The 24,244-nt window shown below is 40.7% G+C and overlaps 1 protein-coding gene across 2 annotated transcripts in view; it reads left to right on the top strand.

Annotated features, from left to right (window-relative positions):
- The first annotated feature begins 3,888 nt into the window (after window positions 1-3,888).
- The window catches only part of GNG2 (G protein subunit gamma 2), a 136,665-nt gene continuing 116,309 nt past the window's right edge, over window positions 3,889-24,244 (top strand). For both annotated transcript variants that reach the window (XM_079913654.1, XM_079913653.1), the window contains exon 1: window positions 3,889-4,058. The gene's annotated coding sequence lies outside the window, so the exon portion shown is untranslated. The remainder of the gene's footprint in view (window positions 4,059-24,244) is intronic.

Genomic DNA, 24,244 nt, shown 5'->3' with positions numbered 1-24,244 from the left:
GCATATGCCAAGATGCAGAGGAGAAAAGAGCATGGCCCCAGGAGACACCATGAAGGTGGGTGTAGAACGGGTGGATGTAGGGTTGCAACAGGTTAGCTAAGAAGTTTAGGATGTAGGTGGGTGGTGTTACAGAAGGCCTTGTATGCCATGCAAAGGAATTAAGACTTGTATCCTGCAAGCAATGAGGAAGGGAGATTCTGAAAAATTATAGCAGGGCAGTGATTTGCTCACCTCTTCATTTTAGAGATGAACTTCTAGTGGGCATGGCTTAGAAGAGAGACTGAGGTAGGAGGACAAAGTAGAAAGTATTGCAGTCATCTAGGGAAAACCAAAGTATTGTTGGAATAAGACCATGGCCACGGTAATAGACAGGAAGAGTTTGGTGGAAGAGATAATTTCATGGCGGGTATGAAGGATGAGGAACATTTTTTTTTTTGCGGCACGTGGGCCTCTCACTGCTGTGGCCTCTCCCGTTGCGGAGCACAGGCTCCGGATGTGCAGGCCCAGCGGCCATGGCTCACGGGCCCAGCCGCTCCACGGCATGTGGGATCTTCCCAGACTAGGGCACGAACCCGTGTCCCCTGCATCGGCAGGCGGACTCTCAACCACTGTGCCACCAGGGAAGCCCCATGGACGAGGAACTTTAAATCAGACATGGGGTAACAAAGACAGATGATTCTGATATTCTTATATTCCTGCTCTAGGCAACTGGTTTGCTGTATTCCTCACTCAATAAAATTGAGAAAACAGGAGAACAAGCTTTGGATAAGTCAATATGTATAATTTGGGGACTGTTGATATCAAAGAACTCCAAGGAACATCCAGCTAGGATGCTCAATAACGCAGGAGAGATAACAGACCAAAATCCTGGCCTCCCTATTACCATCGACCTCCTCTGCCAGGGAGATGTAAGAAGTACAGGTATCAGTGCCTACAAACAGGGCCACTGATGACTGTTGGAGCATTTTACAGGCTTCTATTTTATGTATAGGCTCATGTTTAGTTACTGATGGCATGAACGGTTCATGGTGAGATGTAATTATATCTCCTAAGAAATGGACACTTTAAAATCTAACTTTTAGCTTTGAAGAGAGGTTGGTTGACATTTCCCAGCAATGGGCAGGTTAACCTACTGAGAGTTTTTTTTTTTGCGGTACATGGGCCTCTCACTGTTGTGGCCTCTCCCGTTGCGGAGCACAGGCTGCGGACGCACAGGCTCAGAGGCCATGGCTCACGGGCTCAGCCGCTCCGCGGCACGTGGGATCTTCCCGCACTGGGGCACGAACCCATGTCCCCTGCATCGGCAGGCGGACTCTCAATCACTGCGCCGCCAGGGAAGCCCCTACTGAGAGTTTTATAAGGGCCAGTTATGGAAGAACAGATCAGAAGGCAGCAGACCAAATTCCTAGAGATTTTAGTGTCTGAAAGAGATTTCCCTGTGTAGACATAAAGATAAGTACCAGCCCCTCTCTGATGGTTGAGGGAGAGAGAAGGGAGGGAGAGAGGATTTAAACAACAGAAAGGACCTGTTTGAATCCAGAGTTCATGCCAGAATCTGCCACTAGTTTAAAATTAACCAAAGATTTGTTTCCAAAATCTTTCCAACCATTCATAATTGCGCTTCTCATTTTTCTTAGACTTGATTTCATATATATTTAAATGTTCATTTAAAAGCTTCCAGTAACCTTTGGCACCGAGATTCCTGATTTGGAGGAATGTCTGATCTTTGGAGAATGTCTGATCTTCATTCGGTTGTAGGAGGTTGTGGGAACGTTATCCAATCCTCTTTCATGACTACAGTTCTATTTACTGGTGGTTCAAAAGTAGCTTCTCATTTTAAATCTTGAATCAATCCACTTTGTAATTTTTTGATGTTAGTGAGTTAACATCAGGGTCCTTTTTTTAAAATTTATTTTATTTATTTATTTTTGTCTGTGTTGGGTCTTTGCTGCGCGCGGGCTTTCTCTAGTTGTGGCGAGCGGGGGCTACTCTTGGTTACGGTGCACAGGCTTCTCATTGCGGTGGCTTCTCTTGCTGCGGAGCACGGGCTCTAGGTGCGCAGGCTTCAGTAGTTGTGGCATGCGGGCTCAGTAGTTGTAGCTCACGGGCTCTAGAGCGCAGACTCAGTAGTTGTGGCGCACGGGCTTAGTTACTCCGCAGCATGTGGGATCTTCCTGGGCCAGGGCTCGAACCCGTGTCCCCTGCATTGGCAGGAGGATTCTTAACCACTGCGCCACCAGGGAAGCCCCCAGGGTCCTTTTTGATAAAAGATTTCTAGGAAGAAATAAGCAAGCTCTGTTTATGGAACATCAAGTCGAAACAAAGAGTATCCTGGGGACTGTCTCAGAACATTCCATAGAAATTAAATTCCGTACCTTCCAGGCTAATGTGATGTAGTCCTCAAGGTGGGTTAGGAAGGCTCACCTGGTGACTTCCCTGACGATAGAGTTATCCTGCATCTGCCTTAGATTTCCAACATTTCTTGTTAGTTTACTTGCTGGAGGGGTAAGGCAAGCCTGGATTAAAAAATAGAGCTGGGAATTAACTGTTGCCCAGGAAGATCAGCTTTCCAGGCACTGATTCTTGAGGAGAGGTTTCTTAATGGTGTTGCCTGGTCACAAGAAGGATTCCCCCAGCCCCACCCTCAGCCTGGGTTTAATCTGTAGCTGCCCCAAAGCACCTTGTGTTCATAGTGGGGAAGAATGACTCACAGGCTGAATAAGCTCAGAGTCCCGAGAGCATTGAGGTTTAGTGGTGAATATCCTACTGTGGGGAATCGGGAAACCAAGTACTGGTCCTGCTTTGGCTGCTGACTGCGAGAGTCACTCACCGTCTCTGGGCGTCGATGTCCTCTAAAAATAATAGGAGCTAATATGTATCGAACGAATCCTGTGTTTCAGGAATGATTATTATCATTTTGTGCGCCATTTCATTTCATCCTCAGAGTTCTGCTATGGGGTATGACTATAATCGCCTCCATTTTGCAGATGAGGAAATCGAGGCATGTAGAAGTTAATTTGCCCAAGTTCATAAATCCGTAATGACCGCTGGGACGCAAATACTGGTGGGCAGATTGGCCTTCAGTCTCTACCCTTATTCCTAACACTGCACCACCTCCTAAAGTGAAGGGAAAGGACAAGAAGATGACGAGGGTTCTTTTAGCCCTGCGAGTGTGGGGTGGAGGGGGAGAGGGCTCTGTTTCTGGGGTGAGAAGATCCAGCGTTCAGCTCTACCTTGCTACTCCCCACCACTGAGAATCTTTCAGGGAATATGGCTTCACTGTTAGGCCACGGGTAGCATTGCAGGACTTGGTTTAGCTCCTATGCCCCACAAGAATACTTATCAGGGCCATTCTTTTCTGAGCACGTGGGTTAAGCGAGATCTCAGTGGTAGTGGAACCTTGGAGAAATGAAGCATCGGGAATGTTGGCCACAGAGAAAAATGCTGCAGCAGGAAGCTGCAAGCTCTCAGCTCGCTGCCTTGATAGGGGCCACGGTAAATCAGGAGGTGCCGTGGAGGCTGGGGCTGGACCTCAGGGGCAGAGCCTAGCCAGGGGCTGGGGACCCCCCAAAACAACAGCAGACCAAGTTCAGGCTGAGAAGGCAGACTCTGTGGGGAAGGGGGCCGAGAGAATGAGGGAGTAAGGGGAAGGAAGGAACAGACGGCCCCCAAAGGGTCTTGGAACAAAGGGGAAAAGGGGATTGTAGTCACATTGGTGTCGGTAGCCCAAGAGAAGAGGAAAGGGCTCCCGTGAGCCCTGAAATGGAAGGAGAGGGAAAGAAGTAAGCAGCTCACAGCAAGCAAGAGGAGGAAGTGGGAGATGCGCTGCTTCCTGTAGAAAGACCGATGACTGAAGACAAAGCTGGGTGGGGACTAGTCCCTGGGCTGCAGGAGCCGCTGCTACACATACACACAGCGGCTGCCGCGCCGTGGGCAGCTCCTACTACTGCGGGGCTGGGCTGGGCTGGGCTGGGCGGGCTGCGCCGGAGCTCGCCTGCACACAGCGGCTCGGAGGGAGGAGGAAAGCCACTCGTCTCGGACCAGCCTCGGGAGCCAAGGTAAAGGAAACACTTTTCGTGTTGCTCCTCGCTAAGAGAAAAATGACCCTCGCCTGCGGTTGTAAGGGCAGATTTCGAGGGGGAAGAAAGACACATTGTTCCGGGGATGGGGGGAAATGGTCAGGATGGGTTGTGTTAGCAGGGATTTTTGAGAAGGACCAAATTCGTGACACCTTGATTTGAAAAAAAATAATCCTCATTAGTGCTTAGCTTCGGTGACTCATCAGGAAAACACGCTAAATGTTAAGAAGCTGTTTGCAGTTCTCTTGGAAGGAAAGCAGAGCCCAGTGGAAATCAATTGGGGCTCTGAAGCTGTGGGCTGATCATCTGAACGTTGCAGTCTTGTTTGAGGAGTGTAAAATGTTAATTGCATTATCTTTCTTACACATTGCACTGGGGTAGCTTCTATCTTGCAGCATAAGGACTGTGATTTGGCTTTTTGTTTGTTTGTTTGGGGGGTTAAATCCTTTTGTACTCAGAATTTGCCAACAAAGGCTGGAATTGCGTATGTGAGGGGCAGTATTTACCATTAAAAAAAAAAAGGTGTCTTCCTCCCTCTGCTCTGTGCAGCTGCTTTCAGGATAACCTCAGAAACAGCTATCATTTACCAGTGGGTCTTATCCTAAAGTTGCATTCTTTCTCAAAAGAGTGTGGCGGGTTTAACTTGTCTAGACTCGGATACCAGTGTATATATGGATTTTATGTTTATATAGATTTTATTCATCTATAGGTCAAGGTGCATATTAGCCTCAGTGATGGACAACATGTAAAAGTGTTGCCAGGTTGTTTCCTTACCTGCCTATGCTGTGGATGGACGAAATAGTGAAATCAGAACTTGATTTTTATTCTTTGATTTTCTTGAGCAATGGGCCCTCTTATTAGAGTCTATGGCCATGGCTTGTTCATATTTGTGAATGATACATACAAGTGCAGTAAATAGGTCTAACGGATTAGAAATGAGATTGTGAGATTTCTTTGGCAGGATATGTAGGAGGGTTTAATATCCTAGTATAGCCTGATTTAAAAATTAAGCTGTGTCTCCAGCAGAAAATGTGCTTAAGCAATAAGTGATCGTTGATAAAAGGTTTTGTCTTGCATTTTTACAATGAAAGGAGATAATTTTCAAAAGAAAGAACTGATTATAGTGGAGTAAAAATAATAAAAAGGTCATATTTAGACACTCATTCTTAAAGTGTAGGTTTTAAACACTAAATATGCCATGGAAAGTGTATATGCTTCCTCATTTATCATTATTCTCAATTGTGAAGAGCTCTAGTTTTGTTTTTTTTTTTAATGTCACCTTATGAAATTGATTTGTCTTCTCAAAATGTGTGGGGTAGCAGTGCATTTTCAGAGATAAGAATCTTTAGGTACTAAAGAAAAAAAAGTCAAATTTTCTGAGCCTACTTATGAAACTAAACCTGTGTGATGACTAAGAGGCGAAATAGTGCTGGTATTGAAACCATGGAGCCCCTCTGACAAATCCATTGAATTTAATCAAACCTGTGGGCAAAACAAGTCACGCCACATATTCCATGGTTCCAGTTCCCGTATGTCTGGGAGACATACGGGAACTGGAACCATATGTAAAGATCATCTTCCCAGAGAGGAGATCTCGGGTGCATCTTGGATCCCGAATGCCCCTAACTGGATCTCTGTGATCAAGCTGCCTGTCATTAAATGAAATGGAAAGTTGGGAGTCCGGGCTGTATGAATGAGGATGGGGCTCACGCTCTGGTACTTACTCAGCTACGGGCTGGATTCACGAGATAATGCCAACACCCTGCTTTGTGTGAGGATGTGTAGACAATCTGCTTTACTCCTCACTGTGTGTTTCACAAAAGAGTCAGAAAATGAAACCTTGACTCATAGGCACAGGGGAGTCCAGAGGCCCCCTGCTCCCTTTCAGAAAACATCAAACAAGAGATGCCTATTTTCTGCACAGCCCCAAACGTTCCCTTAATTATGAAATTCCAGCTTGAAGCACAACATGAATGAGTAACGGCAGATCCGTAACTACGATGGCAGGAGGTTTAAGAAAAAGAGGAAAAAGTTCCTGTCCTGTAAAATGGGACTATTTCCTCTTCTTCTGGCCAAATGGAATATTAAAAGACATACTACTTTTGTCCACAGTGTTCGGAGGCTTTTGAGGGAGTCAACCAACACTGAAATTTTAATTGTGTGTGTGCGTGTTTTTCTGCCATATGGCCAACGGCAGAGTGGAAACACGACTCCTGGTTGGTCCTGGGCCTCATGGTGGGCTCGTAGTGAATGCATTTGGTCGGCTGACTTTTTTAGCCTACTTCAGAAGGCAGGCTCAACTTTTAAGTATAAAAGCTCTATAGTCAAAGCACAAAGGCTCTTCAGAGACAACTGTGGGTAGCAGAAAACAGCATGGTGGAGTGAAAAGAATGCAGGCTTCAAGAGTCAGGCAGATCTGCCTTTGAATCCTACCACTGGTTCTCACTCCTTCAGCTGGTACGTTGTTATGAACCTTGCTTTCTTCACTGTAAAAAAGGGTTGATAGTACATAATCAGGGTATTTTTTGTTATTGTTTATTTGTTGTGTTTTATTTGGTTTTTGCTTTTGCGTGTGATTTGTGAGTGCCTGCCTGGTACCTAGTAGGTACTCAGATGTCATTTTTTCTTCTGCGTCGGGAAAAGTTAGCATATTCTTGATCTTTGCCACTATCTCAAAGATTCAGGAGACATTTTTTTTTTAACTGTAGTGAAATATATATAACATAAAAGTTCCCATTTTAACTATTTGTAAGTGTGCCACTCTGTGGCATTAAGTATACTGACACTGCTGTGCAACTGTCACTACCATCCATCTCCAGAGCTTTTTCATCTTCTCAAACTGAAAATCTGTTCCCATTAAACAGTAACGCCCCATTCCCTCCTCCCCCCAGCCCCTGGCACCACCATTCTACCTTCTGTCTATGACGACTCTAGGTACCTCATGTGAGTGGAATCATACAGTATTTGTCCTTTTGTGACTGGCTTGTTTCACTTACCAAAATGTCTTCAAGGTTCATCCATGTTACGGCATATGTTGGAATTTCCTTCCTTTTTTAGGCTGAATACTATTCCATTGTATGTATATACTATAGTTTTTTATCCATTAATCTGTTGATGGACACTTGGGTTGCTTCCATGTTTTAGCTATTGTGACTAGATCATGGGTGTACAAATATCCCTGCTTTCACTTCTTTTGGGGTACCCAGAAGTGTAATTGCTGTATTATATGGTAACTGTGTTTAATTTTTTGAAGAATGGCCATACTGTTTTCCATAGCCACTACACACCATTTTCTATTCCCACAGCAGTACACGAGGGTCCCAATTTCTCCAAATCCTCACCAACATTTGTTATTTCCTGGGGTTTTTTGTTTGTTTGTTTTTGACAGTAACTATCCCAGTGGGTGTGAATTGGTATCTCTTTGTGGTTTCAATTTGCATTTCCCTGAGGATTAGTGACGTTGAATATCTTTTCACGTGCCTGTTGGCGATTTGTATGTCTCCTTTAGAGAAATGTCTATTCAAGTCCTTTACCCATTTTTTAATTGGGTTGTTTTCGAGGAGACGTTTTGAAATGGCGGCATCTCTTAACATAGTTTGTCAGAAAGATCATGATTATAATATTTGTATTCAGTCTCTTGCATACACCAGTATTATCCCTGCCCAAGTGAAATACATCTCTCAAAAGTAACTTTTAAACGCAAGAGGAGAAAGAAAATCTGCGTAGATCCTGATAATTAGTGATATCAAGAACCTGATAGTGAAATTCAAACCCTAATTGTAGACCAGTGATCCTGCTGGTCAGGTGCAGGCCAGGCCCCCCCAGGAGGGGGCCATCACTTCAGTGTCTTTCTAGTCTCTACTCATTAGCTGCAGGAGAAAAAGTGCCCAATAGGTAGCAAGTTCAGAAAAAGGGAGGAGAAACTACATGCTAAATTGTTCTCAAACTCTTTATAATGGAGAGGATTAACCTTGGAAAGGGGCTATAGTAGTTAAACAACAATAGATTCTGAGAGAAGTTTCTACTAATGCAATGTGATTCTAGTCTAAATTTCACTTTTGAAAATAAGAATCCTGTGTTTCACTTTCCACCACAGATTTCACTCTCCATTCCAAAACCAGTGAGGCAGGGTATGGATGGGGCTGAGGCGATCTGGGCAGAAAGATTAGGGAAGACTCTTGAACAGCAGTGATACCTGAGGTTTATGGTGTGGGTGCAGATGTTGACCTTGAATGGTTTGAAGAGCTCCTGAAAAACTGTATGTTAATTTTTTGTAATGCACTCTGTGTGTGTACTAGGAGGTTGGATAATGACCTCCAACTTTTTAAAATTTGCAAATCTGTTGGTTCTGTGGTTACTGGGAAGACCCATGACTGGCTTTACTAGACCCAGGTGGGAGAGGGGAACAGAGCTGGGTTAAGACTTTGTCCCAGCCTATGACATCATAGAATTGCAGAGCTAAAAATGACCTGGGAACAGACCTAGCCTGTATCAACCCCTCCATGACGGATCACAAAATAGGACCAGAATTTGTTACCTTTCTAGAGCTGCACAGTTGATTAATACCTCACCTCCCAATTTAATTTCCATTTTACTTCCATCCACAGTAGGGCAAATGGATAGAGAAAGTCATTATACTTTGTCACTTTAAAAATTGTTTGGAAGACCATATTCTTTTGTTTAAAAAGAAGAGGGTAATGTTTAAAGTTAATATGCTACGTTTCTGTGTTCAAATTTGTTCAAATGTAAAGATGCCAATGTGGAATTGAGATTCAGATTTTCAGGTAAGAGCGTTAGAGATATATGTGGTTCCTTAAAACTCTTACGTTAAAGAAAATCAGTTATAGTTAATGGGAGTCAATGTTCAGACAATGTTCAGAATCTCTAGAGGACTTCCTTAAACATTAGAAAAGAGGGAGCTCAATTCTCAAACTCTAGAGATAACATGTTTCTTAGAAGTGAAGGTATAAGACAGGGTCAGCTCTTTTATCTCTTGTTATACAGTCAAGCTCTTAATGGAAAGACTTAGTAAAGCCAGTCACCTGACCCTTCCTCCCTATTTCTTTGGCCTTCCCTTGTCCCCCTGCCAGTCTGGTTGTCAGGGTCAGACCTTCCCATTATCCTCTGCCCCAGGCATCTGGCAATAGAGCTGAAGGAGAGGGTCTGGAAACTGGAGTGATGGGCTCTACTCCAGATTCCTTGCAACATGAGCAGGGCCATTGCTGTTCTTAGGAAATCCTTTTTTTTTTTAATTTCACTTTTTACTATCCCCTCTGCATTTTCAATGAAAACCATTAAACCCAAGCCCCCACTCCCTTTATTCATTACAGGTGACCTCACCTCCTGTTATTTGGAGAAGGCATATATTATGGAATTCCTCAACCTCATTCTTTACCACCTCACAATTTCTCATGTCTTCATTCATTTTCTTCTCCTCCCTTCCTAGGTCAAATTAGCACAGCTTTTCTTTCAAGCCTGGACTTGGACTCTTCTTTCCTTTTACTTTCTAGGGGACTATGTTCTGACAATAATTCTATCTCCTTACACATTTGGCTTCTTCTTTTTATTGGCCCTTGCCTCTTTGCCTGCAAACATGCTTAGTTTACACATATAAATTTAAACAAACCAGTTGCCAACAAAGCTTCCCCTTGACTTTGGTAACCTCTACTAACTTTGTTTTCTTCCTACCTGTAGCGAAGGAAAAATAGTTTTCCCTCCACCTTTCTCAGTGCTGAGAAGCCTGTAACAAAAGACAGATTGATAAGAGAAAAACAAATGGACATTTATTAACTTGTATACCTCATGTGTACATGGGAGATACCAGGGAAAAATGAGGTGCTCTCAGAAGTGGTTTAGAACTCAGGCTTAAATACCACCTTGAGCTAAAGACAAAATTAAGGAGGAGTGGAGGAGGGCAGTTATGGGGAGGCGGCCAGGAAAAGTGTGGTAAATAAGAGTAAGATTTGATATACATATTTAAGTTGGTTCCACTCCTTCTTTTCCTGGAACAGAGAGGGAGGCACCCTTACACGAGATTTCCTTTATAATGTAAATTTCCCTTACAAAACTGTAACCTCTAGTATGTTTTCATAATCTCTCCAGTGTCTCCTGTTTCCACGATAATCTGCCTGAAATAATTCTTATGCCAAACAGGCATATTTTGGAGTGGCATATTCTGCCACCCTTCATGCCTCTCTGAAGGCTCCCAACATCTCCATTAACTCCAAGTTCTGCTCCCCAAATATGAGTGTTCTCAAGATTTGATTCTTCTGCCACTAAATTTCTCCCTCTTCCTTTATCAAACCCTTTTCTATGATTTCTGACATTGTCACCAGGGTGGGGGGCAGTTCCAAATCTGATTCTCCATCCTGATCTCTCACCTACTCTAAACGTGCACATCGAGCACCCTGCAAACTTGCCAGAACATCCAACCCACTGAAACTGAGACTCCAAATCAGTGCTTGCCATTGCCTTTCCCCACTCAAAACCAGCTCCTCACCTGATTCCACGACTATTAATGACACCCCATTCTCAGTCCCTCAATTAGGAAAACCCAATTTCATTGTTTTCCTCACCAAACAACCAAGTTGGAGTCAGTTGCTCAGACCTTTGCATTGTCACTGGAAACATATCTTGACACCATCTAATCTTTCCCATGTTGACAGCCAGTGTCTTGTTCTAGCCCTCCTGACCTCCACCTGGGCTGATTTGTTGTTTGTGTTCTTCCCTCTCCCTGGAAGAACTTTCCTGCTTCTCCTTCCACACTTCACCCCTGTAGTCTTGCTTCTCTGCGTAGCCAAATTCCATTCATCCTGTGAGGCTCAGTTCAAATGCTGTCTCTTCCATGAAGTCTTCCTTGGTTTCTTCCTTTCCCAATAAAAAGCAATTTTTACTTCCCCTGAAGTCTTTTGTTCTTTCATCACAGCAATTAGTGCATTCTTGTGTGTATAATGAAAATCTGCTTTTTTTTTTTTTTCTTTTGCAAACTCTTTGAGGACAGCAGCCACACCCAGTTTCATCTTTGTCTTCCTTACAGCACACAAATACAGCTTGGGTTTTTGTTTGTTTTCAATTTCAGTTTTATTGAAGTGTAATTGGCAAATAAAATTATAAGATATTTAAAGTGTTCATCATGGTGATTGGATATACATATATACTGTGAAAGGATTCCTCCCATCTAGTTAATTAACACATACATCACCTCACATATATTTGTGGGATTTTTGTTTTTGTTTTGTTTGTTTGTTTTTGGTGAGAACATTTGGGTTCACAAATGCAGTTTGTTTATCATTCGTTTAATGAACTTTCTTGAGTCACTTATTTTTTTATGCAGAGTGGACTAGATATTCTAGGAGCTTATAAACTACTGGGAAAACAGACAAATACTGACAGAACTACAATACAGTCAGTCTGTCCACAAGTCTTAACGGAATGTCTGCAATGTGCCATGTGTCCTTCGAGGGGCCAGGGACACTTGGATGAACAAAACAGGCCAGTTCTTTGTTTTCTTGGAAATTACCTTCTATTGAGAGAGACCTGGTAAACACATAAACAAATGGTTTACAGATCTAGCTGCACATTAGAAATCACTGAGGGGTACTTTGAAAAAACACCTATGACCCAGCCTCAACCTAGACTAATCAGATCAGAATTAGCCAGGATCGGACCCCATTGACAGAAACAAATTACAATACAAGAAAATATCAGGTAGTGATAAGTGCTGAGGTGGATTAAAATAGAAAGAGATTGAATGATAGAGATTGTGTGTATGATGGTGTGGCCATGGGAATTTTACCTTTGTTGGGTAATCCCTGAAGGCCTCTCTGAGATGACATTCACAACTCATGTGCCTTCCCTATTAGTAGTGAGGCAGACAGAGCTGCTGTGATTGGCTAGTTCAAGTGTCCTGTGAGGCCATGGCGCAGGCCCGCCTCTCTGAAAAACTGGTCTGGTCACCAGACTCCAGAAAAAGGTCTAGCTCTATTAGCAAGGAAGAAGGGGTGAATGGGTATCGGGTGTTCAACAGAATCTGCCACTATTATTGTTTCCATCCTATACATGAAGATATCAAGGCCCAAAAGGTTAAACTTATCAAAATCATACAACTTTGAGTTGAACAGTGTTTCCATGCATTCTCCTTTCAGAAAAACAAACATACACAAATACACACAAATGAAAAGCTTGCTTTAGTTGATGGTGATGATCTAGGTAGACTAGAGAAAGAGTCCTGGAAGAAAATACAAAATGGCTCCTGTGAGATGAAGCAAAGAATCACCTTCTAAACAAATGATTCCAGAAGAAATTACATCAGGTCCTAGTAAGTGATAAGAATGGCATTTAATTTAGACAACTAGCCCTGCATTTCTGCATTGTAAAATACACATATATATAATTAAATTGAGTCTTCCTGACTCGTCATTTAAATCAATTTGATCTAAATAAAATCCACCCTGGGCCAAGAAATAAACAAGAGAGGCCAAGGGTTCTGTTTATGATGTCTATCAGACTTAAAGGAAAACACTGTTTTGTCTAGAGAGGTATGCATTTTGTGGATTACAGCACATGTAAGAGAAGCAAGAATGCTCTCTGAAAATTCTGATTATGAGTTATTTTGAAAATAGTTTTCCACTTTCCAACTGCAGAGGCAACATGCAGTTCTATTATTGTTGCATTGTCTTCATGGTTCCTATTTTTCATTCTGATATTTCATTTCAGAGGCTAGGTTTGTGAGGCAGCAGGAGTGAAAAAGGGAAATTGCAGTGAAGCTGCCGTCATTACAGTGTTTTTACTGCTTGCCTCTAGGTGTATTTCTGTGCATTCTCTTCGTAACAGATTAAGTGTTAATGGTAGGAATACCTTCTCTGTAATAAATGATCGAATGCTTCCTACTCGTATATTTGCATCTTTAAACAGGAAAGTAAAAGTTCATTTCTAAGCTTTGCCAACAGAGCTGTGTTTAAGAAGGGTATTTATCTGATCTGCACAGAACCATATGAGAAAAATTGTGAAAAAATTTACACAGAAAAAAAAATTAACAGTCCTTTTAGTCTAGTCTTTCTTTGGAGAATTGAATGGATCCTTTGCCATTATTTTTTAAACTTCATGAATGATGGCTGTGTTTAGAGAACATTACTGTATATAGGCATTAAAGTAATTTCGCTAACAGTTTTATTATTTTTTTTCCATTGGGGGAAAAGAAAACTTGATATCAAACAGTCCCCACATTTTTTTTAAAATTAAACTAATAAAAAATTTAAGTTAAAAAAAATGAAAATTTCTAAGCAAAAAAAAATTGATTTTTTATTATGTTTTAAAATAATCTGAAAATACTACAGTATACAAAAATAATATTCTAAGGTTTAATACACAGGAGAGCATAGTAGTTAAAGAACATTGGTTTGGAATCAGAATGTCCTGGACAAGTTGCTTAAACTATCTGTGCCTCTGTTTCCTTATCTATAGATTGGGATATAATGACAATACCTACTTCACAAAATAGGGGAAAATTATATAATGTATGTAAAATGTTTATTTTACATGTCATAGTGCCTGACATATAGTAACTAACTATTCAGAATTGTAGCTATTATTAGTATAATTATTATTGTTACCACAAAGATGGAGTAGAGGATCTTCAGTTCTAGCCATGGGGTTCTCAGCCAGTTTTAGCAGAAATGATTATGGCCCAACATGAACCACAGGTGCTCAGAACTTGAAGTAAGAAATCACCTGAGGAAGCCTGCTTCCTCGGCATAGTCAGACGTCAGTGTTGTGACTTAGTTAAGTGACAGTCTCAGGCTTGCACTATTTGTTCACCAATGCATGTGATTAGGCAAAAATATTTCTGGTTTTCCTTCCCAACTCATGATAGGCTTACAGGTCTCCATCTGCTTTAGTTAGGTGTAGCCCTGTGTCTTGCATTGACCAGTGAAGTGAAAGCAGAAGTGATGTTCACCTCTAGGAGGAAGCTTATAATGACCAGAATGTGAGCACATTCCTTGGCAATTGACAGTGGTGGAAACACAGGGACAGTGGCTGAGCTCTTAAGCCTGGGTCTTAGAATAAAGACAACACAGAGATGGTCTCTCCACTGACCTGCAATGGACACATAGTGAGAGTGAAAAATGAGTTTTTCTGTCTTAAAAGATTTGGGGGTTGTTTCCACAGTATAACCTTAGCCTATCCTGACTGATAGGCTCTGGTTATCCCTTCAAGCTCTAGAGAAAAAAAATATTATTGGTAACAATACATAAAATATGTAGCAATTTAGAGATAGTTGTTTTTTAAAAATTTTTTAAATTTAATTTATTTTTTTATACAGCAGATTCTTATTAGTCATCAGTTTTATACACATCAGTGTATACATGTCAGTCCCAATCACCCAATTCATCACACCACCACCCCCACTCCCCCGCCGCTTTCCCCCCTTGGTGTCCATACGTTTGTTCTCTACATCTGTGTCTCAATTTCCGCCCTGCAAACTGGTTCATCTGTACCATTTTTCTAGGTTCCACATATATGCGTTAATATACAATATTTGTTTTTCTCTTTCTGACTAACTTCACTCTGTATGACAGTCTCTAGATCCATCCACGTCTCAACAAATGACCCAATATCGTTCCTTTTTATGGCTGAGTAATGTTCCATTGTATATATGTACCACATCTTCTTTATCCATTCGTCTGTCAATGGGCATTTAGGTTGCTTCCATGACCTAGCTATTGTAAATAGTGCTGCAATGAACATTGGGGTGTATGTGTCTTTTTGAATTATGGTTTTCTCTGGGTATATGCCCAGTAGTGGGATTGCTGGATCATATGGTAATTCTATTTTTAATTTTTTAAGGAACCTCCATACTGTTCTCCACAGTGGTTGTATCAATTTAGATTCCCACCAACAGTGCAAGAGGGTTCTCTTTTCTCCACACCCTCTCCAGCATTTGTTGTTTGTAGATTTTCTGATGATGCCCATTCTAACTGGTGTGAGGTGATACCTCATAGTAGTTTTGATGTGCATGTCTCTAATAACTAGTGATGTTGAGCAGCTTTTCATTTGCTTCTTGGCCATCTGTAAGTCTTCTTTGGAGAAATGTCTATTTAGGTCTTCTGCCCATTTTTGGATTGGGTTGTTTGTTCTTTTTTAATGTTGAGCTGCATGAGCTGTTTATATATTTTGGAGATTCATCCTTTGTCCATTGATTCGTTGGCAAATATTTTCTCCCATTCTGAGGGTTGTCTTTTCATCTTGTTTATGGTTTCCTTTGCTGTGTAAAAGCTTTGAAGTTTCATTAGGTCCCATTTGTTTATTTTTGTTTTTATTTCCATTACTCTAGGAGGTCTAGAGCAGGTCTCTAATCCATTTTGAGTTTATTTTTGTGTATGGTGTTAGGGAGTGTTCTAATTTCATTCCTTTACATGTAGCTGTCCAGTTTTCCCAGCACCACTTATTGAAGAGACTGTCTTTTCTCCATTGTATATCCTTGCCACCTTTGTCATAGATTAGTTGACCATAGGTGCATGGGTTTATCTCTGGGCTTTCTACCTTGTTCCATTGATCTGTGTTTCTGTTTTTGTGCCAGTACCATATTGTCTTGATTACTGTAGCTTTGTAGTATAGTCTGAAGTCAGGGAGTCTGATTCTTCCAGCTCCATTTTTTTCCCTCAAGACCGCTTTGGCTATTCGGGGTCTTTTGTGTCTCCATACAAATTTTAAGGTTTTTTGTTCTAGTTCCGTAAAAAATGCCATTGGTAATTTGGTAGTGATTGCATTGACTCTGTAGATTGCTTTGGGTAGTATAGTCATTTTCACAATATTGATTCTTCCAATCCAAGAATGTGGTATATCTCTCCATCTGTTGGTATCATCTTTAATTTCTTTCATCAGTGTCTTAAAGTTTTCTGCATACAGGTCTTTTGTCTCCCTAGGTAGGTTTATTCCTAGGTGTTTTGTTCTTTTTGTTGCAGTGGTAAATGGGAGTGTTTCCTTAATTTCTCTTTCAGATTTTTCATCATTAGTGTATAGGAATGTAAGAGATTTCTGTGCATTAATTTTGTATCCTGCAACTTTACCAAATTCATTGATTAGCTCTAGTAGTTTTCTGGTGACATCTTTAGGATTCTCTATGTATAGTATCATGTCATCTGCAAACAGTGACAGCTTTACTTCTTCTTTTCCAATTTGTATTCCTTTTATTTCTTTTTCTTCTCTGATTGCTGGTGCTAGGACTTCCAAAACTATGTTGAATAATAGTGGTGAGAGTGGGCAACCTGGTCTTGTTCCTGATCTTAGAGGAAATGCTTTCAGTTTTCACCATTGAGGACGATGTTTGCTGTGGGTTTGTCATATATGGCCTTTATTATGTTGAGGTAGGTTCCCTCTATGCCCACATTCTGGAGAGTTTTTATCGTAAATGGTTGTTGAATTTTGTCAAAAGCTTTTTCTGCATCTATTGAGATGATCATATGATTTTTATTCTTCAATTTGTTAATATGGTGTATCATATTGATTTGTGTATATTGAAGAATCCTTGCATCTCTGGGATAAATCCCACTTGATCATGGTGTATGATCCTTTTAATGTGTTTTTGGATTCTGTTTGCTAGTATTTTGTTGAGGATTTTTGCCTCTATATTCATCAGTGATATTGGTCTGTAATTTTCTTTTCTTGTAGTATATTTGGTTTTGTTATCAGGGTGATGGCGGCCTCATAGAATGAGTTTGGGAGTGTTCCTTCATCTGCAATATTTTGGAAGCGTTTGAGAAGGATGGGTGTTAGCTCTTTTCTAAATGTTTGATAGAATTCACCTGTGAAGCCATCTGGTCCTGGACTTTTGTTTGTTGGAAGATTTTTAATCGCAGTCTCAATTTCATTACTTGTGATCGGTCTGTTCATATTTTCTATTTCTTCCTGGTTCAGTCTTGAAAGGTTATACCTTTCTAAGAATTTGTCCATTTCTTCCAGCTTGTCCATTTTGTTGGCATAGAGTTGCTTGTAGTAGTCTCTTAGGATGCTTTGCATTTCTGCAGTGTCTGTTGTAACTTCTCCTTTTTCATTTCTAATTTTATTGATTTGAGTCCTCTCCCTTTTTTTTGATAAGTCTGGCTAATGGTTTATCAATTTTGTTTATCTTCTCAAAGAACCAGCTTTTAGTTTTATTGATCTTTGCTATTGTTTTCTTTGTTTCTATTTCATTTATTTCTTCTCTGATCTTTACGATTTCTTTCCTTCTGCTAACTTTGGGTTTTGTTTGTTCTTCTTTCTCTAGTTCCTTTAGGTGTAAGGTTAGATTGTTTATTTGAGATTTTTCTTGTTTCTTGAGGTAGGCTTGTATAGCTATAACCTTCCCTATTAGAACTGCTTTTGTTGCATCCCATAGATTTTGGATCGTCCTGTTTTCATTGTCATTTGTCTCTAAGTATTTTTTGATTTCCTCTTTGATTTCTTCAGTGATCTCTTGGTTGTTTAATAACATATTGTTTAGCCTCCATGTGTTTGTGTTTTTTACGGTTTTTGCCTGTAATTGATTTCTAATCTCATAGCTTTTTGGTCAGAAAAGATGCTTGATATGATTTCAATTTTCTTAATATTACTGAGGCTTGATTTGTAACCCAAGATGTGATCTATCCTGGAGAATATTCCGTGCGCACTTGAGAAGAAAGTGTAATCTGCTGTTTTTGGATGGAATGTCCTATAAATATGAATTAAATCTATCTGGTCTATCATGTCATTTAAAGCTTGTGTTTCCTTATTTATTTTCATTTTGGATGATCTGTCCATTGGTGTAAGTGAGGTGTTAAAGTCCCCCACTATTACTGTGTTACTGTTGATTTACTCTTTTATAGCTCTTAGCTGTTGCCTTATGTATTGAGGTGCTCCTATGTTGGGTGCATATATATTTATAATTGCTATATCTTCTTCTTTGATTGATCCCTTGATCATTATGTAGTGTCCTTCCTTGTCTCTTGTAACATTCTTTATTTTAAAGTCTATTTTATCTGATATGAGTATTTCTACTCCAGCTTTCTTTTGATTTCCATTTGCATGGAATATCTTTTTCCATCCCCTCACTTTCAGTCTGTATGTGTCGCTAGGTCTGAAGTGGGTCTCTTGTAGACAGCATATACATGAGTCTTGTTTTGTATCCATTCAGGAAGTCTGGTTCTTTTGGTTGGAACATTTAATCCATTCACGTTTAAGGCAATTATCAATATGTATGTTCCTATGACCATTTTCTTAATTGTTTTGGGTTTGTTTTTGTAGGTCCTTTTCTCCTCTTGTGTTTCCCACTTAGCGAAGTTCCTTTAGCGTTTGTTGTAGAGCTGGTTTTGTGGTGCTGAATTCTCTTAGCTTTTGCTTGTCTGTAAAGCTTTTGATTTCTCCATCGAATCTGAATGAGATCCTTGCCAGGTAGAGTAATCTTGGTTGTACGTTCTTTGCTTTCATCACTTTAAGTATATCATGCCACTCCCTTCTGGCTTGTAGAGTTTCTGCTGAGAAATCAGCTGTTAACCTTATGGGAGTTCCCTTGTATATTATTTGTCATTTTTCTCTTGCTGCTTTCAATAATTTTTCTTTGTCTTTAATTTTTGCCAGTTTGATTACTATGTGTCTTGACGTGTATCTCCTTGGGTTTATCCTGTATGGAACTCACTGCGCTTCCTGGACTTGGGTGGCTACTTCCCATGTTAGGGAAGTTTTCAATTATAATGTCTTCAAATATTTTCTCTGGTCCTTTCTCTCTCTCTTCTCCTTCTGGGACCCCTATAATGCGAATGTTGTTGCATTTAATGTTGTCCCAGAGGTCTCTTAGGCTGTCTTCATTTCTTTTCATTCTTTTTCTTGTTCTGTTCCGCAGCAGTGAATTCTACCATTCTGTCTTCCAGGTTACTTATCCTTTCTTCTGCCTCAGTAATTCTGCTATTGATTCCAGCTAGTGTAGTTTTCATTTCAGTTATTGTACTGTTCATCTCTGTTTGTTTGTTCTTTAATTCTTCTAGGTCTTTGTTAAACATTTCTTGCATCTTCTTGATCTTTGCCTCCATTCTTTTTCCGAGGTCCTGGGTCATCTTCACTATCACTATTCTGAATTCTTTTTCTGGAAGGTTGCCTATCTCCCCTTCATTTAGTTGTTTTTCTGGGGTTTTGTCTTGTTCCTTCATCTGGTACATAGCCCTCTGCCTTTTCATCTTGTCTATATTTCTGTGAATGTGGTTTTTGTTCCACAGGCTGCAGGATTGTAGTTCTTCTTGCTTCTGCTGTCTGCCCTCAGCCCTGCTAGTGTTGGAGGGTCTCCTGCAGAGGCAGGGTGTGGCTGTGTCTCACCGTGAGGACAAGTACACTGGCAGCAGAAGTTCTGGGAGGTACTCCTTGTCATGAGCCCTCCCAGAGTCCTGGAGATAGCCATTTTTAATGAATTGTGTATGTGTGTGTGTCTGCTTATCATATGTTGTACCATAAGTAAATATCAGGGTACTTCGCATTTTAATTTATATAGATTTATATAAAATTTTTCATTTAAATTTCTTTTTTTTAATTAATTTATTTTTTTTGCTGAGTTGGGTCTTCGTTTCTGTGCGAGGGCTTTCTCTAGTTGTGGCAAGTGGGGGCCAGTCTTCATTGTCGTGCGCAGGCCTGTCACTATTGCGGCCTCTCTTGTTGCAGAGCACAGGCTCCAGACGCGCAGGCTCAGTAATTGTGGCTCATGGGCCCAGCTGCTCCGCGGCATGCAGGATCTTCCCAGACCAGGGCTCGAACCCGTGTCCCCTGCATTGGCAGGCAGACTCTCAAACACTGCACCACCAGGGAAGCCTAAATTTCTTTTAAAATAGGGTTTATTTCCATTTCGTACAGAGGAAAATCAATATACCAAAATTACCAACATCTATTTTTTTTGGAGAGAGCCACCCATGATGCCCACGTCAGGACTCTGAATTCTAGGCCTGATGTGATCACTGGGTCATGGTCCCTCTCACTAAAAGCTCATCCAGAATGGTGCCTTGTGACACAAAGGATCTTCTGAGAGAAGATGAAGGACTCAGCCATGCCCATGACCTTTGTCTTCAGTAAGAAAATAGTCTTCCCTAAGTCCTATTACAATGTTCAGTTATAAACAGTGGTGCTTAGTACATAGAGGGTCTTAAATAATATGTATTGATAAATAGATGGAAGTAGTCCACAGTTCTTCCAAATATCTGGACTCTTTCATGTTTGCTTTTTAAAAATAAATCTCTTTATTTTAGACCTTAGTTTAAAAACATCTCGGCATTAAGACTTACATTTACCCTAGAATCAAGTTATATTGTTACGATCAGACAGTGTTAAGGAAAAGAAAATGCATTTTTAATTTTAAAAAAGGACTTACATTTATTCTTTTAAAACACTTTACATATGATCGCCCATGTATGCACCGATATAGGCTATTTTATTTGATAATTTTTACTGTTGATTTTATTTCACCTGATAATTTTATTTGGGTCCCTAAAACTACATTATGAACTACCTTAATTATTTAAATTAGAAACAGATTACTTTTCTCCAGTGTACAAACCCAAATTAATTTCATTATTAACCCGAGTTTTAAATTGATTAATCTTGGAGTGTTTAAAAAACCAAGTGGTGTTTTTTCATCCTTAAAGAGATGGGCATATTGATTTGATTACTCTCTTGCTGTCACACCAGTTGTGCTATGAAGAGCAAGACATTTGCAAGAAAACTTTGGATAGATTTTATAAACCAGCCAGAAACCTGTGTGTCTGGGGTTTCTGGGGGAACAATCTGTGAGTCATTTTAAAAAACAAACACACTCATAATCACGGTGCATGGTGTTACCATGGTAATTAGGCCTGTGGAGTTGGGTTGCTTATGTTCCTGTAAAGGGAAGAGGCGGAGAGAAACTGAGAATTCAGAGCGTTGACTATCAGCTTCAATTTGACTATCACAAGAGAGTGTAGGGTTTCTTGAAAATGTACTGGCACAGTTGTCCTGAGAGGGAATTAAAGAAACTCTGGCATCCTCCCTTTGTTACTGAATATAAGTTAGCCGTTTTACTGTTGGGTGTTGTGATTCACAGGAGAGAAAAGGGCCATTTGGCATTCTCTCAGGAAGAAGGGGGGTAAATTTGTCCTTTATCTGCTATATAATTACATATAAGTCTCTCAGATCTACCCGGTAAGTGTCTGGTGTGAAGGTGCACAGGGCTTTAGTGAGTCTCTAAAAGGTGCCAAAATGCCACTGGCATAATATTATTACAGATTTAAACGCTCCTCAGTGCATTATTCTAATACAGTTAGAGACGGGTTTTAGTGAGGCCATTGTTTCAGATCTGATCCCCAAGTAGACCAGGTCTCTTTTCTCTATTTTATGGAGTAGATATGACTCCTTTATCTTAGACAGTCATCTTATAATATAGGTCCCTGGATCACAGAGGAGACCAAGGAGGTTATGTGAACTCTGCCAAATCTGTCATCACACCAGGGGAAAGTAAAATCAACATACATGCTTTCCCCCCCCATTTATTTATTTATTTTTTGGCTGCGTTGGGTCTTCGTTGCTGCACGTGGGCTTTCTCTAGTTGTGGTGAACAGGGGCTACTCTTCATTGCTGTGCTCAGGCCTCTCATTGCAGTGGCTTGTCTTGTGGTGGAGCATGGGCTCCAGGTGCGCAGGCTTCAGTAGTTGTGGCGCACGGGCTCAGCAGTTGTGGCTCGCGGGCTCTAGAGCACAGGTTCAGTAGCATTCGGGCTACTGTGGCATAGTGGCATAGTGGCATAGTGGTGCACGGGCTTAGTTGCTCCATAGCATGTGAGATCTTCCTGGACCAGGGCTCAAACCTGTGTCCCCTGCATTGGCAGACAGATTCTTAACCGCTGCACCACCAGGGAAATCCCAACATACATGCTTTTTTGATGGACAGTCAACAAAGTGGGATTACTGAGGAGTGATTCATTATGATTCTGTATGGAGAACAATCAACACCCTTAAGTTTTTTTTTTTTTTTTTTTTGCGGTACGCGGGCCTCTCACCACTGTGGGCCCTGCCGTTGCGGAGCACAGGCTCCGGACGCGCAGGCTCGGCGGCCATGGCTCACGGGCCCAGCCGCTCCGCGGCATGTAGGATCTTCCCGGACCGGGGCACGAACCCGTGTCCCCTGCATCGGCAGGCGGACTCTCAACCACTGCGCCACCAGGGAAGCCCAACACCCTTAAGTTAAAGGTATGAGTTAGTGCACCTACAAAACTGGTTTTTAAGAATGATTTAAGATTACTTTAAGAAGCCTAGGTATCCTCTTAAATGGATAATACATTGACTAGAGGTTTTCTTAGAGTATTCCTCATGCAGATTTTATTTCTACAACTTTTCCTTATTAAAACTATTTTTCAAAAGGCTTGAAATAAAGTGCCGTGGAGTTTGATTAAAGGGTCATGCAAATGCAGGGAGTTTGTGTGTGATTTTGCCCTGGCATATGGTGTAAAAACTATTTCTTAAAACTGTGGATTTAATTTTTCCTCTCATATGTGGGAAGAAGGCACATGTTACCCAAACTTCATTCTATGCTGTCTTAATCTTTTTAAGATTAGTAAACAATACTTAACTTAAACTTTTTCTGATGGTGAAAGTAATTCATGGTGATCATTGAAAATTTGGAAAATACTTAAAGTGTAAAAAAAAAAATTAAGACTGACCCCTTCCATTAATTAGGTTTTTGGTTGAACCACATAGAACAGAGACCTGATTTCACAGTGGCTTACAGAAGTGAGAAGTTATTTCTCTCTCACATAATAATCCAGAGGTGTGTGGTCCAGGGCTGGTAAGGTAACTCTCCTCCACAAGATCATCCAGGTATCCAGTCTCCTGGATACATCATTCCAAGCATATTTTCCTTGCTTTATGGTCTAAAGTGGCTTCCTACCATAAGGACCTCACTATAGCCTGTAGGAAGGGAGAAAGTTGGAAAGGGGACGGCATGACCCAGAAGTTGCACCCATCACTGCTGCAGCAATCCCCTTGAACTTTGTCACATGGCCACACACCTAGCAACAAGGGAGGCTGGGAAAAGCAGTTATTCTTGACATGTATGTGCCTAGCTTAGGTTCTATCACAAGCATGGAAGAAGGGGAAAGCAGATACTGGGGCATATCTAGCAATTTCTGGTACTTCCATTTTCTATACAAAAGGGATAATACACTGTTAACATTTTGACATACCTTCTTCCAATCTTTTTTCTAGAAAAATATGTATCAGAAAGATATGTATAATATTTACTAGAAAATATTGTATGTGATATATTAGAATATTAAAAATATGAAAATGTATTCAAAAATGCATGTATATAATATATAGATATTAGAAAATTAGCTGAGGTCATACTCTATATATAATGTTGTATTCTCTTTTCGCATAACTTTATTCCATGTGTATTCTTCCTCATCACTTAAATTTTTTGTATTTATTGTTTCCAAGTTCCATCGTGTGGAATTTTTCTGTTTTACTTAATGGGTTATGTTATTCATATTTAGGCTATTTCTAACACCTTGGTAATACTTCTTTGTCTATACTTTGCATTTTTTGGATCAAGTCAAGGAGTGACATCACCAAGACAATGGGTGAGAACATATTTGGAATCTTGATAAATATTGCCCAACTGCTTTCCAGAGAGATTGTGTTGATTTATGCTCTCCCAAGAACGTATGAGAGTCCTGGACTCAGAGCTCCCTTCGAGGCTTATTTTGCAAGTCCCACTAATCATTGTTATCCCTAGGGTTTATTCTCTGAAAATAGGTTGTTTTCTGCCCTTGGCTTGTTTTTGTTTCCTTTGCTGTCATTAATCATGAGATAATGGTTTTCTAATCATGTTGGCTCATTTAAAAACACATGGTCCCGTATAGTCATCTGGGAATATAATCAGTTGGGCTGAGATTTTAGCACACGTGCCAGTCTTAGGCAATGGGAGACCTCTAGAGACACTGCTGTTCATTTGGTCTCAGGACCCAACATGAATCTGATTTACACTCCCAGTCATAATGCTCTAGATGCTGAGTAACTCTTAGTTCCGAGACACAGCAAAATATGAATGGTAAAGCATTCCCTGAGGCTTAGGCAGTTCCCTTTGAGCTGGCTGCTGGATATCTTTTCAGAAGTAAAGACAGGAACTTTCTTAGATAGGAACCA

This window comes from Stenella coeruleoalba (genome assembly GCF_951394435.1).
Source record: "Stenella coeruleoalba genome assembly, chromosome: 2".
NCBI lineage: Eukaryota > Metazoa > Chordata > Mammalia > Artiodactyla > Delphinidae > Stenella > Stenella coeruleoalba.
Note: the sequence above shows the minus strand (reverse complement) of the source record. Positions and strands in the feature narration are given on the sequence as shown.